The sequence below is a fragment of the Trachemys scripta genome, chromosome 25 (genome assembly GCF_013100865.1).
Source record: "Trachemys scripta elegans isolate TJP31775 chromosome 25, CAS_Tse_1.0, whole genome shotgun sequence".
NCBI lineage: Eukaryota > Metazoa > Chordata > Testudines > Emydidae > Trachemys > Trachemys scripta.
The window spans coordinates 3,765,328-3,780,854 of NC_048322.1; the positions used below are offsets into that span (position 1 = coordinate 3,765,328).

At 41.3% G+C, this 15,527-nt stretch overlaps 1 protein-coding gene and 1 long non-coding RNA gene across 3 annotated transcripts in view; one reads left to right on the top strand and one right to left on the bottom strand.

Moving 5' to 3' along the window:
- LOC117870001 (zinc finger protein OZF-like) overlaps window positions 1-15,527 on the bottom strand; it is an 876,360-nt gene that overhangs the window by 380,345 nt on the left and 480,488 nt on the right. The window lies entirely within an intron of this gene.
- Window positions 13,054-14,053, top strand: LOC117870100. Its single transcript, XR_004643929.1, has 3 exons — window positions 13,054-13,122; window positions 13,300-13,371; window positions 13,757-14,053. It is a non-coding gene; the product is annotated as an uncharacterized LOC117870100 (long non-coding RNA).

Consider the following 15,527-nt stretch of genomic DNA (forward strand, 5'->3'; position numbering starts at 1 on the left):
TTGGGCTGCATTAGAAGCAGCGTTGCCAGCAGCTCGAGGGAAGTGATTATTCCCCTCTATATGGCAATGGTGAGGCCACATCTGGAGTACTGCATCCAGTTTTGTGCCCCCCATTACAGAAAGGATGTGGACAAATTAGAAGGAGTCCAGTAGAGGGCAACAAAAATTATTAGGGGACTGGGGCATATGTCTTATGAGAAGAGTGTGAGGGATGAGAAGAGTGGGGGGATTTGATAGCCTTCAACTACCTGAGGAGTGAGCTCAGCTGTTCTCAGAGGTGGCAGGTGACAGAACATAGTCAGGATTGGAAGGGACATCAGGAGGTCATCTAGTCCAACCCCCTGCTCAAAGCAGGACATAATCCCCAACTAAATCATCCCAGCCAGGGTTTTGTAAAACCTGACCTTAAAAACTTCTTAAGGAAGGAGATTCCACCATCTCCTAGGTAACCCATTCCAGTGCTTCACCACCCTCCTAGTGAAAAAGTATTTTCCTAATATCCAACCTAAACCTCCCCCACTGCAACTTGAGACCATTACTTCTTGTTCTCTCATCTGCTACCACTGAGAACAGTCTAGAGCCATCCTCTTTGGAACCCCCTTTCAGGTAGTTGAAAGCAGCTATCAAATCCCCCTTTATTCTTCTCTTCTGCAGACTAAACAATCCCAGTTCCCTCAGCCTCTCCTCATAAGTCATGTGTTCCAGCCCCCTAATAATTTTTGTTGCCCTCCGCTGGACTCTCTCCAATTTTTCCACCTCCTTCTTGTAGTGTGGGGCCCAAAACTGGGCACAGTACTACAGATGAGGCCTCACCAATGTCTAATAGAGGGGAACAATCATGTTCCTTGATCTACTGGCAATGCCCCTACTTATACAGCCCAAAATGCGTTAGCCTTCTTGGCAACACGGGCACACTGTTGATTCATGTCCAGCTTCTCATCCACTGTAATTCCCAGGTCCTTTTCTGCAGAACTGCTGCTTAGCCAGTCGCTCCCCAGCCTGTAGCACCCTCGGATGCAGCGCATCCAGCCCCATGGTCTTGTGCTCATCCAGCTTTTCTAAATAGTCCTGAACCACTTCTTTCTCCACAGAGGACTGGTCACCTCCTCCCCATACTGTGCTGCTCAGTGCAGTAGTCTGGGAGCTGACCTTGTTTGTGAAGACAGAGGCAAAAAACGCATTGAGTACATTAGCTTTTTCCACATCCTCTGTCACTAGGTTGCCTCTCTCATTCAGTAAGGGGCCCACACTTTCCTTTCTTTCTTGTTTGCTAACATACCCGAAGAAACCCTTTTTGTTACTCTTAACATCTCTCGCTAGCTGCAACTCCAAGTGTGATTTGGCCTTCCTGATTTCACCCCTGCATGCCTGAGCAATATTTTTATACTCCTCCCTGGTCATTTGTCCAATATTCCACTTCCTGTAAGATTCTTTTTTGTGTTTAAGATCAGCAAGGATTTCACTGGTAAGCCAAGCTGGTCACCTGCCATATATACTATTCTTCCTACACATTGGGATGGTTTGTTCCTGCTACCTCAATAAGGATTCTTTAAAATACAGCCAGCACTCCTGGACTCCTTTCCCCCTCATGTTATTCTCCCAGGGGATCCTGCCTATCAGTTCCCTGAGGGAGTCAAAGTCTGCTTTTCTGAAGTCCAGGGTCCGTATTCTGCTGCTCTCCTTTCTTTCTTGTGTCAGGATCCTGAATTCTACCATCTCATGGTCACTGCCTCCCAGGTTCTCATCCACTTTTGCTTCCCCTACTAATTCTTCCTGGTTTGTGAGCAGCTGGTCAAGATGTGCTCTGCCCCTAGTTGCCTCCTCCAGCACTTGCACCAGGAAATTGTCCCCTACACTTTCCAAATACTTCCTGGATTATCTGTGCACCGCTGTATTACTCTCCCAGCAGATATCAGGGTGATTGCAGTCTCCCATGAGAACCAGGGCCTGCGATCTAGTAACTTCTGTTAGTTGCCAGAAGAAAGCCTCATCCACCTCATCCCCCTGGTCTGGTGGTCTATAGCAGACTCTCATGATGACATCACCCTTGTTGCTCATACTTCTAAACTTAATCCAGAGACTCTAAGGTTTTTCTGCAGTTTCATTCCAGAGCTCTGAGCAGTCATACTGCTCTCTTACATACAATGCAACTCCTCCACCTTTTCTGCCCTGCCTGTCCTTCCTTGTTGGTGTCACTAGGCCTAAGTGAACCAAAGTTCTTCCATGTTTAACTCTAATTGACCTCAAAAGCTAGATGTATGGAATGTGTAAACAGCCAGTTATCAGTTACAACCCCCCTCACACTGGTACCAAGCGGTAATAATGAGGCCTGTATGTTTCTGACTGGAGAGGAGATAATAAATCAAGGGGAAACAGGACCAGATAACAGTTTAGAGGAGTGTTACTAACAAGCTAGACTTATAGCTGCTAGAATGATTTAACTGCTTGAATGTATACACATGCCTTCGGTAGAGAGGGGAGGGGGGGGAAGGGAGGCGTCTTAGTTGTAAAATGTATAAAGAGAGAAAAACTGTTTGTCTCAGTGTGCTTGATCTGAGACTTGTCTGTCTCCTTGCACCACTTTGAGATCTCAAATAAACTTTGCTTCTCCACCCTGGTGTGTTCATTGGTGCGAAGCACACCGGGCAATGAATCCCGCTGTTGCTGTCCTCGGGCCCTCTGTGCTGGCAACATCCTGAACAGTTTATATCCATCGATGACAGTGCTCCAGTCATGTGAGTTATCCCACCAAGTCTCTGTTATTCCAATCACATCATAGTTCCTTGACTGTGCCAGGACTTCCAGTTCTCCCTGCTTGTTTCCCAGGCTTCCTGCAGTAGTCAAGGAGCACAAGGAGCAATAGTCTCGAGTTGCAGTGGGGGAGTTCTAAGTTGGATATTTGGAAACATGATTTCACTAGGAGGGTGGTGAAGCACTGGAATGGGTTACCTAGGGAGGTGGTGGAATCTCCATCCTTAGTGGTTTGTAAGGCCCGGCTTGAAAAAGCCCTGGCTGGGATGATTTAGGTGGGGTTGGTCCTGCTTTGAGCAGGAGGTTGGACTAGATGACCTCCTGAGGTCTCTTCTGACCCTAACATTCTGTGATTCTAAGTAGCTGCAAGTGGTCCCCAAATGTTTCTTTGTTTTCACATCTGTACAGATGCTGGGAATGGGCGACGGGATGGATCAATTGATGATTACCTGTTCTCTTCATTCCCTCTGATGCACCTGACATTGACCACTGTTGGAAGACAGGGCACTGGGCTAGATGGACCATTGGTCTGGCCCGGTGTGGCTGTTCTCATGTTTTATGTACCGGAATGAGGCACATGCAAAGCAGAAATGGGGGAAGGGGCTCTAAATTTAAATCAGTTTTAGAGAGAAATGTGTTCAAACACAGTGAGACTCGATATGGAAGAAATAACAAGTGGTCCCCAGCTTCTTCAGCCAACCCTTAAGCAGGGATTACCTGCCAACAGGTGCAGCTGCTGCTTTGAGGGGAGTGGTATAAGCTATTTGCCTGTGGATGCAGCCCACCAGCTGGCTCTCCTGGGGCAGATGGTGAGTTGCTGGGCAGGGATGGTTCATCAGCTGGGGTCTGAAATATGAACAGGGATCTAAGGACTCTACACCGGCCTCCAGTGGGGGTCGAGGATGCTGAGGCAGTGGAATCTCAGCATCACAATTGTCAAGCTTCTGCTTAGGGGTGGAGAGGAGGGGGTTGACTGTGCTGGATTTTTAATGCATTCCCTTAACTACTCACCCACGACAACCTGGCAGCTCCCTGCTTTGTCATTGCACTGTGGCTGTGTTCTCTGTGGAAAGGGCCTCCAGGAACTGGTATTTGCAGCTGAATTAAAGAGTCATAAAAGAGAAGGAAGAGTTAATGTCTTAGAAAGAGAAGTCTGTGTGTGTGTAAGATGGGTGGGAGGGTTTCCAGAAATCAGTTTGCTCCAGTGTCTTTTCTCTGGGATTTTCTTTTGAAAAAGCTGAAGCAGGGAGCAAACCATATGCCCTTTCTGATGCTCAAACTCAGAAGCTTCAGATTATGAGATTGACATGCTCCCAACTACACTAAGAAGGCTATGAAAGGCTTTGGCTAAGTGCATGAAGGAACCACCTACACCAGTGACTGGGACAGGGAAAAAGCCAGGGTTGTGCTGGAAGAAGTAGGGAGATCTGGTGCCCAGACACCTTTTGTGGCAGCAAACAAATCAACTCCTTCTGCCACTGAACAATCCACCTGGGACTAAGAGCAGCACTGGGGGGGCTTTCTTCTTGCCACTTCTGCCGGCATGACCAGGTATCCTGGAGGCCTTTCTAGAAGAGAATTGAGAACTGAGTTGGGAAAACCAATTTGAAAACAGGAAGCTCAGATTTAGACTCATTTATTTATAATATTAAATAATCCTTCAATTCCAGTGTCACAATCAATACAATTGCTTCAGCCTGATAATTTCCCAAAGGGAAAATTTAAATTCTCTCCAAGGGGAGTGGAGAGAAAACACTTTTCAGAGTCCAGGAGAGACAAGACTGGTGAGGGTAAGAGCTTGTAGAGGACCATCCGCTGTTGGTGAAAGAGAAAAGCTTTGGAGCCAACCCAGAACATTTCTGCAGTTCTGTGTAGCCCGAAAGGTTGTCTCTTCAATAAAAAGCAGAAGATAAGAACAGTCATACTGAGTCAGACCAGTTCATCTAGCCCATTATCCTGTTTTCTGACAGGCCAATGCCAGGCGCCACAGAAGGAATGAACAGAATGAGTAATCATCAAGTGATCCATCCCCTTTCACCCATTCCCAGCTTCTGGCAAACAGAAGCTAGAGACACCATCCTGCCCCGTCCCGGCTAATAACCATTGATGAACCTATCCTCCATGAACTTATCTAGTCCCTTTTTGAACCCTGTTATAATCTTGGCCTTTACAACATCCTCTGCAAGGAGTTCCCCAGGTTAACTGTGTATTGTGTGTAGAAATACTTCCTTTCATTCTTTTCAAATCTGCAGCCTATTCTTTTCATTTGGTGACCCCTCCTAGTTCTTGTGTTATAAGAAGGAGTAAATAACATTCCCTTCCTTGGTCCTTTAAAAAATATTATGTGACCCTCCCCCCTTCCCATCTCTCATGTCCTGGAACCAACATTGATACAATAACACCACAAATAGCAAAGATAAAAGTGAAAGCACATGGAAGAAGTGTAGTAAGATGAGGCCCTGAAACATAAACCCTTATCAGAGGCCCAGTATGAGGCCTGAGGCCTGAACTAAAGTAATGATCAAGACTTTGCTAACATAAAGCAAAGTTAAGCTGTGAGCCAGAGGCAGGCCCTGCTCACAGAAGCTCACAAGGAAAAGGCTGATGCTGCAAGAAGATACATACCTGAAAGGTACTGAACACTAGATATTAGAACACTTCAATACTTGCACATTTCACATAGATAACAAGGAACAAGCTGACCTCTCCCAATGACAGGGCCAAAAGAATAATATGATGAATAGAGTTGTTTTGTTTAAACCAACATGTACAAGGTGAGAGGTGGCACCTTACTACGTAGAGGGGTTGTACCTCAATATGTCAGGAGTGATGTGTAACTTGTTTGTACCTGTGTATAAGAATGCATGCCTGGGGCAGTATTTTGGTCCAGCCTAGGGGGCAGTGGAAAGTTTTGCCACTGACTGAGCTGAGTCCATTGTCAAGGGAGCACATATGTACTGGCTAGCAGCACCTTAGCAGCACCTTGAACTTTGTTTGCTGGGGAGCTGGAGACTGTGTATCTTTAAAGGCAATAAACCTGGCTGACGTGCCTTTGTACCTTACTAGAGTCTTTGGTCATTGGGGGTTCTCTTGGGGTCTGCTGTGTCAGCGATCTGCGCAGAGCTGGGACAGCACACAGAGGGAACACACGCATGCAGCCAATTGATATTAACATTGAACAGAGCAGAGCACCACACCAGTAGCGTCTGACAACATTGGTGACCCCGACCTCTGATCTGGTGAGTAAGCGAGTTGTCCACTGTAGGAACTGTGATCTAACATGGCAAAAACCCTCGAGCTAGGGAACCCCCTTATCCCCTCCCTTTATAGCCCCACAGAGTTTAATAACTCATGGACCCACTGGATTGCCAGGAAGGGAGGTCCGTATAAATTTTAAAGAAGTGGGGAAACATGGACTGGCATATGTAGAGCGATGATAGGCTCTCAAAAATAATAAAAGTAAAAAAGCAAGAATTCTGCAACTAATGTCTATGGCAATGCAACAGCTGGAATTATTCCTAACTTTCTTGAACTTTCTATATCTCCTCAATATATGTTCCATTCTATATGCATCCGAAGAAGTGGGCTGTAGTCCACGAAAGCTTATGCTCTAATAAATTTGTTAGTCTCTAAGGTGCCACAAGTACTCCTGTTCTTTTTGCGGATACAGACTAACACGGCTGCTACTCTGAAACCTTTCTTGAAGATATGGTTGCCAAGCAACAGAGATGCACACTCTGCTTCTAATCCTAACCACTCACTATTATTTGAAACATGGGCTTTTCTTATTTCCATATAGCAATGTTTTAAAATAATGTTAAATATAAAATAATGCAAAATTCCTTGTTACCAAATTAATACAATACATTTGGCAAATATTAATATATTTTTTATCAATGTATGTAACAAGTTTTAAATAAGGTAATAATTTGTTTATTCAAATGTAACCCTTTTTATTTTTTATTTTTGTTTGCCTTACTTTGTATAGTTATGAATAAAATTCTGGCACCATTTGTTTTTAATTGTAAGTTTGTCCTGTACGTCATGTGTGTTGTCTTGTGTTGTATGTTGTGTGTGTCATGTGACTATTTTTTATTATTTTTATTTTTTGTTGCAACAAAAGTCAATTTTACACGCTTTTAAAAATATATGTATATGTGGTACCACATTATTTTAAAATCATGGTTGGGGTATAATCAGTATTATTAACACCAATTTTTGTGCAAAGTTCAAAAAGGTTTTAGTTACAAATATATGTACATATATTTCTGCCTCAACAAATAATGCAATTGCAAACAAAAAGAATTCTCTTTTATCAATCACAGTTTTGTTTAGTTTTTTACATTTTTTTTATTTGTTATTCAAAAAAAAATGTAAGGGGAAACCTTAACATTAAGGTAAAGATAATATTAACAAAATGTTAATTTCTTGTTTGGACTTTTTATAAATTTGTTTGCACTTCTAAATATAGTTTTAAAAATGTCATAACCAAAATGTTTTAAAATAACAATTTATGCATAAAGCTAACCAAACAATTTGAACAGGTTTCCACCTTTGGCTCCCAAACATAACAAAGACTCATCAAATACCCTCAAATACCTTCAAAGTACTTGTATTTAAAATTTATTTTGGTTTAATTTTATAGTTGGTTTAATTTTATACACTTTTCTTTTGTTATGTTATGTTAATGGGAAGCAGTGGTTGTTAAAGTTTGTGCTTCTAAACAGTTAACAAGAGAAGTTGGTATCACAAGCAAATTAACTGTAAAAAGCTTGTTAAAATTATGTTACTAACTCTTTTGCTGAAACAAAGTGTTCAGCAAGGAAAAGCAATACACCTTCTCATGGAAGACTGTGAGCATTTATTTTAGCCATCAAGCATTACATTTAGTATAAAATATTAGTAATGCATCTCAAGTGAAAATGAATGTCTATACAACAATTGCAAAAGTATAGCTTGTGTTATAAAAGCCTCGGTCCCTATTATATTGTCCCTATTACATTGTAAACAAACTAAGTTAAACTTTGTATTAAGTTTGGCTTACTAAAAACAAAAACAAAAAACTTTACTATGTTAACTAACAAAACTTGTTTAAGTTGCATCCCACAGACCAAAAACGCCAGAAAATATCACACCCTAAAGACACCAGATGATGTCAGCATATAGTAAAAAAAAAACCCCAAGCATCAAGAAAAGAAAAATGAAGTGCTTTATAAGTAAGAGACTGGTCAAATACAGCTCTATCTACCATATATGGACAATTAAGTTAACAATCAGCTAAAAACCACTCGCTGGATCAGAATAAACTATCATTTAATTTCAACTTGGTTATTGTGTAAAAACAACTGTGTTATTGCTGTACTACTGTATTATCATTGTACTGCTGTAGTATTGCTGTATTGTATTGTTGCTGTACAACATGTACAATGTGCATAACCTTGCTAAACTGTTTAACCAACACACAGGTAAAAATCAACAAATGAATGGCAGCAAACAACATGAAGGGAAGGAAAAAACAAATTGGTCAAGAAATTAAGTTACACAGTAACAACAAATTGGGTAAACAAATTCCCTGTTAGTACCAGTCATAATCTGGGTTACTGACACTGCATCTTAACTAAGGCACATGTTATTCAAAACAATTTTGTTCAGTGTCTGGGTACCAATACAACATCCTGATACAGCAATATTTGATAAATTGGTTACTGTCCATTCAGTAGATTATCTGGAAGACAGCATCCATAAAAAACAACTGGATCTATATTAACTACTGGTGCATCACAAAGCAGTACAACCAATGAAACAGAGAAGCTAGCCACTTCTATTTCCTGCCCAGTAAAGCTTACCAGAGGGTGACAACCAGCAGTAAGGGTAACCTATAACATAAATGGACCGTACTGTGTAGTAACTAATTACAATGTATTTATATAAAAAGGCCTCAGTGGTAGTGTCACTACTCTAAATTTCTGATTTACTTCTCATATGCATAGAACTGTGGGACACACTATCACAGTCCCTATCCCAGTATTTCAAAACACTCAGCCTACTACTAATGATGATTCATAGATTCTAGGACTGGAAGGGACCTCGAGAGGTCATCGAGTCCAGTCCCCTGCCCGCATGGCAGGACCAAATACCATCTAGATCATCCCTGATAGACATTTATCTAACCTACTCTTAAATATCTCCAGAGATGGAGATTCCACAACCTCCCTAGGCAATTTATTCCAGTGTTTAACCACCCTGACAGTTAGGAACTTTTTCCTAATGTCCAACCTAGACCTCCCTTGCTGCAGTTTAAACCCATTGCTTCTGGTTCTATCCTTAGAGGCTAAGGTGAACAAGTTTTCTCCCTCCTCCTATTACCTGAGACAGGTAATAACTGGAATTGCCCTAATAGAAGTGTGTTTCTATCTGTGTCACCAAAGTAAAAGGTCCAAAGTACACCACCAGACTGGAAAAACATGGTTATGCTTGGATATAAGGTGGTGTCATATGTACACATACATACTATACATATATACCCATACACGCTACAGATATATATGCCATATCCATATAATTCATATATATTAATTATTTGGGAGTGCCTCTAAGGCTCAATCATAATACTACATTCCTCAGTCGTGGTCCTGGGCCTAACATTCCCAGGCCCACCATAAGGGACTAAAACCTTGAACTTTGTTTGCCGGGGAGCTGGAGACTGTGTATCTCTAAAGGCAATAAACCTGGCCGACATGCCTTTGTACCTTACTAGAGTCTGTGGTCATTGGGGGTTCTCTTGGGGTCTGCTGGGTCAGCTATCTGCGCAGAGCTGGGACAGCACACAGATGGAACACATGCACGCAGCCAATTGATATCAACATTGAACAGAGCAGAGCACCACACTGGTAGCGTCTGACAACATGAAGCATCTTGTGTTTCATTCCTTATGTCCTGGTCTTATCATGTGGTATTTTGCACAGAAACATTATTTCCTGAGGAGAGACCCAGAAGTGGGGGCTGCATTCCTGTACCGAACAGTCACTAGAGACATGCAGACAAAGGCCTTTAGGACGAGGCATCCATCACTGTCAAAAAATCATCTCCCTCCTGCAGGTAACTGGCAGCCTGAATTTGTTCTTTATCCTTCTGGTGTGTGTGGGCTGGAATCAGCACTACCCAGCCCCTCTGTATGTAGCAGGAACAAACACAAACCTTGGCTTTAAAACAATCTGTCCCCTTCCTTCTCAGGGAAGATTTTTCTATGATTGTAGTTGAGCTTCAGTTCCCCTCTCCTAGGGTCGGGTTGGGTGTGGGGCCAGCTCCCAATGAGATCTGTTTCACCTTTGCCCCCTTTCAGTCACTCTGGGATGGTAACTCTGCTCCCAGCTGTCAGGTGNTCCCTCTCTGTTTCCTTTTCTAACTCAGGTATTAACCTTTAATAATGTCACTTTTTTTTTGTTTAGGCTCCTTTGAGTAGTTATCACTATTGGTCCATAAATAACTTTACTCTTCTGTTTGTATCTTCCACATTTATTCTGCAGCAATGCTTCTTTTTCCTAAGCGACAGACCCCTGTAGCGCCCAAAAATACTCTGGGGTTTGCTCATCAAGTGGGTTACTACCAGTACAATTGTGATGTAAGAGTGGGGATAGGGACATGCTAAATCTGGGAAAAATAAGGGTGTCAGCTTGAAAGTGCTGTTTGACTCATTCCATTGGGAACAATAGCAGTACATTGATAGAATTACACAACCAGCCCCCCTCCAGAAGAGTAACCCTAATAGATGAGAGTACTCCAAAGTATTGTGCAAAGCTGGTCACAAATTGTTGAACAAATGCAGGCAGCATGTGACCATAATCACATGTTAATTGTCGATCAGTTGCTATGGAGTAGGGAAACTGAGGCACAGACCTGAGCAAGCTTTCTTTTTCAGACCAAGCTCCTTTAGCAAGGTCTATCTCTCTCTCACAGAATATTTGTTAACCTTCTACTAAGAATCTTGCTTAGAATACCTGTGGAACTGTGCACAAAGGAGTTAAGAGTTCAGCCTTAAAAATAAAGGTTTTCCAGCAATACTGTTAGTAGTGAAAGAGGGGTGCTTTACAACAGCTTTATACACAAGCAGTACATTATTAGAATTATCAGGGGGAAAAAACCCAAACAAGTAACCCCAATAACTGAGCATACCCCAAGTAATGGTCAAATCTGGTAAAAGTACACAAATAGTAATGGTCTTCCTGGCTAACTGCATGTTTAATCAAGAATCTTTAAAATAACTGTATAGTCATTTCTTAAATGGTTTGCATGCCTTTAATCATGGTGATTTATTTATTTATTGGTACCCATTTCTCTATTGTTTATCTGTGTGATCTGTGTCTGGTTTTTTGATTTTCTTTAGCTGATATATAAGTAATTTTGCTGGTGAAAAACAATTCAGGTGGTGGGATCTAATTTGTTAGATAATGGACTAAAATTATTTTAGGATTCATTAGTTAAATTACAGTAAAATGATTGATTAAAGGCATAGCTGAGAATGAGGTGATACTGATATGTGTATGTTATAGGTGTTTCTCTATTTCAGATTCTTCAGAGTTTCAGAAAAGTATTTTCTCCCCAAAACTTGCACCAACTAAAAAATTAACTCTACAACACACATAATGGAAAGTAAGTAGAATGTTTCCATGTGTTCCCATTGGGGAGAGGGATAGCTCAGTGGTTTGAGCATTGGTCTGCTAAACCCAGGGTTATGAGCCCAATCCTTAAGGGGGCCATTTAGGGATCAGAGGGGAAAAAAAATAAAAAAAACGGGGGGTGGGGGGTGGGAAACTGTCAGGTACAGTACTTGGTGCTGCTAGTGAAGGCAGGGGACTGGACTCAAGGTCCTTTCCAGTGCTATGAGATAGGTATATCCCCATATATTATTAATTTTTATTTTTTTTTCAGAACCCATTATCTTCAAGCAAATGTGCTTGTGTTTTCTTTTTTGATTGACATTGCACTTAAGTAACTGTTTTCTCTTGTAAACAATTCTCAGGGAAATCTTTTGACAAGAAAATTGCAAATGTTTTGGCATACCTAAGGAGTAGCACATATCCTGAAGGAATGAATAAAGCAGGCAGACTGAACCTGCGTCGATATGCTGTCAACTTTTCTTTGGAAGGCAAGAAATACTTTACTTAAAATAATCTTGACACATTATCTGGTCTAGACGGTATTTGGTCCTGCCATGCGGGCAGGGGACTGGACTCGATGACCTCTCGAGGTCCCTTCCAGTCCTAGAATCTATGACTCTATTACACAGGAAACTTCAGCCTGTAAATGATGGTCCTGATGTCCCAACACTGGGATTATTTGGAGTTATAACCTTACCTTCAATGGGACCGGAATTGAGATCTCTAGGTTTAATGAAATTTTCCAGAAAATCTCCCTTGATATCTATGACAGTGGTGCAAGAAATGCAGTGTGCTTTGCAGTTATATGAGAAATTACTATAAATTTTACCAAAAAAACCCACATGACTTTGCTTCATTTCTTAAGTATGTTATCGTCTGCTGTAAGCACCACCACCAATCACTGTATGTTCAATGAGCAAAAATTTCTAACTATACACTGAAATGTAATCCTTGTACTCAAGAGATTATGAACCATACTGTATATAGATGTCTTTGATAGGCATATGCCTTATAATTAATGAATGGCTTTGCAAATAACCGGTTATATCTTAAGTGCAACACGTTGCCCCCACCCCAGCCCTGGCAGAAGCCACGTGGCAGCATGGGAAGCCCCTATGCCCGAACCCCAGCAGAAGTGCCTGGTGAGGCAGGAGAATCCACAGCACCCCGCTTCTGGTCCCCTAAAGAACTGCAGCATACAAACCCCTGCCACAGCCCTGGTACTGGAGGTGCTCTCACTCCCTGGTACAGCCCTGGGGCCGTGACACAGGGACAGAGCTTCTCCAGTCCTGGTGCTGTGTGGAAGAGCGGGGTGGGTGGGAAATGAGCAAAGGAGTTGTGGGGCAGGCAAAATGTTGGGGAGCCGACGTGGAACATGGCAGAGATCCTGGGGAAGAGGACTAAAGGGATAGGGCCATATGTGGTGCAGCCAGCGGACAGGGTGGGTAGGGGCCCAACAATTGCTCTGGCCCAGGGCCCCAATAAACCTTAATCATCCTCCGTGCTCCATCTTCTATGATCAACAGAGGGGACATTGTTCCATTCAGCAAAAGGAAGAAAAGTTGTCGTTGTGCATACTGTGAAAGAAGCCCTAAAACTCTTTGCAAGTTACCATGACAGTCCATTGGGTGGACATCTAGGAACATTCAATACGAGGAATTTGCTGACATCAAAATACTATTGGCCAGGGATGACAAGAGACATTGCCAATTGGGTATGTAAAGTAATGAAACTAAATCCTGAAGAATGCTATTTACAATTGAAATAGAAGTTCAAAATGTATAAAAGAAATATAAAAGTATATTTGGTGTGCAAATGTGAACTCAGTTCCCTTGCGATACTATTTCCATAACGAAATGTTCATGTCATCATATTTTTCCATCAAAAACAGGTTGCACGATGTCTTACTTGCCAGAAACAGGGAAAGGAATTAAATATGGATACCACCTTGAAAAGCATAAAGGTGAATTTTGAAATCGGACACATTATTGTTTATCATTATCCATTGTTATCTCTGCAATACAATGAGGCTTTGATTTTGAAACGAGTCCAATGCGTACAAGTGGAACAGCATAGTGCAGCAATTACCTCTAATGCGCCTTTGCACTGGCTGGGGATATGTCTTCAGCTTTACTCTTGTATTGTTTTCCATAACCCATTCCTGTACTTCTTTTTGTTTGTTTGTTTTCTTTCTTTCTCTTCTGTATTTAAGAGTGGGCTTTCATTCTGATTCTATGGCTGTTGTAACCATATTACACTGTGTACTCTGCTTATGACATATGGGTTTATTGAGAACATTTAGTAATAAACATGTGTAGTATGACTGTAACTGGTACCCTTGTATGTAGGTCACTCGGATCTGGGAATTGTTGGAAATGGATTTAATAGGACCATTACCAGTAACAAAGGATGGATACCAGTATATACTGACAGTCATAGATTATCTGTCAAGATGGCTGGAAGCCTTTCCACTTAGAAGTAAGTCAGCATACGAGGTGGTAGAGAACATGTACAAATTGATTGTTCGACGTGGATGCCCAGAGCGGATACTGACAGATCAGGGTTCGGAATTCAATAATAAGGTAATGACTGTTTTTTTTCTGGTTATTTGTACTATGTAGTCAAACTCACTATCAGGTCACTCATTGATCTCAAACAATCACCAACCTTTTTTTTTTTTTATAAACTGCTAATGGTCACTGTCAGTGTTGCTATAACAATATTTTTTGGTGTCTTCATATCTAACAAAGAAACACACAACTACTTGTTTCCAAAACAAATATGAAAACATGGGCTATTCCAGTTGCTAATTACAGATAAGGAATGTTCCTTTTCATATTTGCCACTACTTTTAACACAAGTCTATATGTAAGTTTATGGTGTAACTTGTTTTCTTTCAGTTAAACATGATTTTTTGTGAAAGAATGGGAATAGAACGTAGCTTCACCAGCCCGTACCACCCACAAACCAATGGATTGGTTGAAAACGCTAATAAATCCATAAAAAGGTAAGTGAATGGGTGGGAATATTACAGAACTAATGGCAAGTAGAGTGTCCAATGCTAGAAGATGCAATTCACAAAAAAATCTTCAAAATCAATGTGTTGCCTTGAACGTATTTTTCATTATGTATTACACCTTTTGGATTAAGTATGATATGTTTCAACCAAGACTGTACTTGTTCCTTTTTTTTTTTTTTTTTTTTTTTTAAATCAAATCAATTTTCATTTGTTACAGAGCATTGCGAAAGATGGTTGATGACAACGGGAGTAATTGGGATAAATTACTTGACCCCATTTTGTTTTCTTTGAGGACTAAAATACACGCATCAACAAAAATGTCACCATTTCGACTAATGTTTTGTGCAGACCCACGGTTTCCAGAAGTCTCAGAGAATTACACGGTAAGTGTATGTTATTACCAGCACCTTTCATGTACACATGGCATTAACTGTGTCTTCATTTTACAAATACAACCCCTTCTCCATAATTTTCCAAAGATCCCAGATCTGGATACACTTGAGGAAGAATGCTGCAAAGACTACAGCATCAATAGGAAATCGAGACATGAGGCTGACATTGCACTGGCCCTAAGTAACATTTCTAAAGCACAAGAAAAAGAACAAAGAAATTATGCTAAAAGAAAGATTTCTAAATATGGGGAAATAACCTTTGCTGTTGGTGACTCTGTTCTGTTACTGAACACTAGAAAGAGAACAAGAAAAGGAGCAGTACTGGAATCTAACTATCGGGGACCATACAAAATTACGACAGTTGAGGGTAAGAGAGTGAAATTAGAAACCATCTCAGGGAAACAGTTAGGAACCATGTACAGTATTGCACACTTAAAACCATTCAAAGAGCCACCAACATTAGCTGCTGAAAGCACATCAGAGGGAAAACTCGGAACTGAAATTGCAGTTGGTGACACTGAACCAGAAATACCCACAGAAGAAATTAGAAAAGTGGTTGGTACTGTATCTCATGACAGCACATTAAAAAACATAGAGGTCACAGCAATGGAAGAGGAGGAGTATATAGGGCAAGATGTTTCAAAGAATGATACAAGTGATGCGGATGACATTTTTGATGACGTGCTTATGGAGGACATGGAAAACAAG